Below are 3,525 nucleotides of genomic sequence, written 5' to 3'. Positions count from 1 at the left end.
ACACTAAAAAAATTAACACAGAAGGAAAATGACTCAACATAATAGAGGCCATTTATGACAAATTCTCTGCTAATATTGTATTCAAGCTGAAAAACTGGTGCTTTCTCCTCTAAGATCAGGAACAAAACAGGGGTACTCACTCCCACTGCTGCTACTCAACATACTTCTGGAATTCCTGTCAAGATCAATGAAGCCCCTTTCCCCTCCCAAAATTAAAGACATTCAAAATGAGAGTAAAGAAGTACAACTGTACTATTTGCAGATGAAATAATTATATATACAATAAACCCAAAATAATACAAAATTAATATAAAAATCCATTACACTCCTATATCTTAACTGTGAAATATCAGAAAGAGAAATGAATAAAACAATTCTCTTTACAATTGCAACAAAAATGATTAATTACCTAGGAATAAACTTAACAAAGAAAGTGTATACTGAAAACTGCAAGCCATTGTTGAAAGAAATTTAAGAAGACACACAAAAATGGAAACATATTCTGTTTTTATAGATTAGGGGAATTAACATATTTAAAATGGCCATATTACCTAAAGCAATATACAAATTTAATGTAATCCCCATCAAAAGCCCCATGGCACTTTTCAAAGAAATAGAACAAAAACCTCTCAAATTTGTATGGAAATTTGTATGAAAAACAAAAGGCTCCAAATAGTCAAAGCAATCCGAGAGATAAGAACAAAGCAGGAGATATCAGAATCTCTCTCTTCCAACTATACTACAAAGCTATAATAATCAAAACACTATGATATTGAAAAAAAAGACACATGAATTAATGGAACAGAATTGAGAACATAGAAATAGACCCACATACATATGGACAAATAATTTTTGACAAAGATTTCAAAAACATAAAACGGAGAATGTAAATTTCTTCATTAATAACACTGGGAAAACTGGAAAGCCACATGTAAATGAGTGGGTTGAAAAACTGGTACATTTACACAATGGAATACTACTCCGCTGAAAGAAAGAAGGAGCTCCTGTCTTTCGTGACAGCATGGATGGAACTGGAGAGCATTATGCTAAGCAAAATAAGCCAGGCAGTGAAAGACATATACCATATGATCTCACCTATAAGTAGAACCTAATGAACAAAACAAATAAATGAGCAAAATATGGAAACAAGAAACAGACTGACAGTGACCAGAGGGGTGGGGGGAGGGGGATAAGGGCTGGAAGAAGGGGAAGGGACTAGTCAAGGAAGACGTATAAAGGACCCATGGACACGGACAACAGGGTGGAGACTGACTGTGGGAGCAGGGGGTGGGCTGGGAAGAGGAGGGCAAAGAGGGGAAAATGGGGAAAACTGTGAAAGAGTGACAATAAAATATGTTTTTAAAAAGAGTGAAACTAAACTAGACTGCTATCAGATCCGCCCCCCCCCGCCCGACAAATTAACTCAAACTAGATTAAAGACTTGCATGTAAGACCTGAAAAAGTAAAATACATAGAGGGAAACATAAACATTAAATCTATGGTCCTTGGTCTTAGAGGGGTTTTCTTGACTTGACCCCAAAGGCAAGGGAACTAAAACCAAATATCCAAATATAAACAAATGGGATTATATCAAACTAAAAAGAATCTGCAGAGCAAAAGTAGCTATCATAAAAACAAAACCAAATAGGAGAAGATATGTGCAAACCATACCTACACAAAGGGGCTAATATTCAAAATATAAAAGGAACTCATACAATTTAAAAATAAAAAAAAATCACTCTGATAAAAAATGGGCAGAAGACTTAAATAGATACATTTCCAAGGAAGACATGCAGATGGCCAACAGACATATAAAATGATTACTACATTCACGAGCTATAAGTGAAATGCAAATCAAAGCCACCATGAAATACCACCTCACATCTGTTAAAATGGCTGCCAGCAAAAAGACAAGAAATAGCAATTGTTGGGGAAAATGTGGACCACAGGAAGCCTTGTTACTCAGCTCCTGGTTATGCAAATTGGTGAAGCCACAAGGAAAACAGTATGGAGGTTCCTTGAAAAATTAAGAACTAAGCTACAGTATGACTCAGAAATTTCTCATCTGGCACCTACCCACAAAGTTTGAAAACAGTTACCTGTAAAGACATACAAACCTTGATGTTCATTGAAGCATTATTTGCAGTAGCCAAGGCATGGAAGGGGCCAATGTGTCCTTTGACAGGTGACTGTTTAAAGAAGTGGTGCAAATACACAAAGAAGATGAAATGTTGCCGTTGGTAACAACATGGTTAGAGTTTTAGAGTACTATGCTAAGTGAAATAATTCAGATGGAAAAGAACAAGAACCATATGATTTCACTCATATGTGGCATATAAAACAAAAAGCTACAAATGTATAACCAAAACAAACATTAAGACAAACAAAAAAACACATCCAACTCATAGATACATACAACAGAATGGCGGTTACCAGAGGAGAGGGGGGAGGGCGGGGAGGAGAAATGAGGGGATGTGGGTTAAGGGCATGGTGATAGGATTTGCTGACCTTGGGCGGAGTGCACAAAATAGAGTACAGATGTCATATTATATCGTTGTGAACCTAGAATTTATATAATGTTATTAACTAATGTTACCTCCAGCACATTTAATAAGTATAAAAATGCTATTTTATAGTTCTCTCACCTAATTATAAGTTGCAAAAGAGCTCTGGGGGCAAACATTAATATCAAGTAATTATTATAGATACCAACCACAGTTTTAACTATGGCTGTAGGAAATTTTCTATATTTAATGTTCAGTAACTGCAGAGTGTAAAGTGCTTTGATAATAATAAGCAGCCTGCAGTGTTAGAAAATAAAAGCATCTTCATGTATATAGTTATTTGACACCCTCCTCTAATCTAAAATGCCCCTACTCTGAATATATTTGAATGTGAATTGATAATCAGTGAAGGAAAGAATTGGGGCCACTGAATGAAGCACATATCTAGTAATAAATTATCTTTATCTTCTTTTTTGCTTTATATTTTTTCTTCCTTTGTAATATAAAATCAAATTTATTTTTTATTTACAGCTGACATAATATTGGTTTCAGGTGCACAACAGTGATTAGAAATTTGTGTAACTTTTGTAGTAATCATCCCTATAAATCTAATACCCATCTGACACCACAAATACTTATCATAACATTGCTGACTATATTCCCAATGTTGTATTTTACAATCCCATGTCTATTATGTGAATGCCCGTTTGTACTTCTAAATTCCATCACATTTTTCAGCCAGCCCCACAAACCCCTCTCATCAGGCAACCCTCAGTTTGCTCTCTCCGAGAGTCAGTTTTTGTTTTGTTTGTTCATTTATTTTGTTTTTCAGATTCCAAATATAAGTGAAATCATACGGTATTTATTCCTCTCTGTCTGACTTATTACACTTAGCATAATAACCTGTTGGCTCATTCATGTTATTGCAGAGGTTAAAATTTCATTTTTTATGTTCAAGTAATACTCCTTTGTGTATATTTATCAGTTCTTCTTTAACCAGTTGTATAATGATGGATGTTGC

This window comes from Pteronotus mesoamericanus, unplaced genomic scaffold (assembly GCF_021234165.1).
Source record: "Pteronotus mesoamericanus isolate MK-2021 breed Mesoamerican mustached bat unplaced genomic scaffold, CSHL_Meso_final contig_123, whole genome shotgun sequence".
In the NCBI taxonomy this organism is placed as follows: domain Eukaryota; kingdom Metazoa; phylum Chordata; class Mammalia; order Chiroptera; family Mormoopidae; genus Pteronotus; species Pteronotus mesoamericanus.
This window is presented reverse-complemented; position numbering follows the sequence as displayed.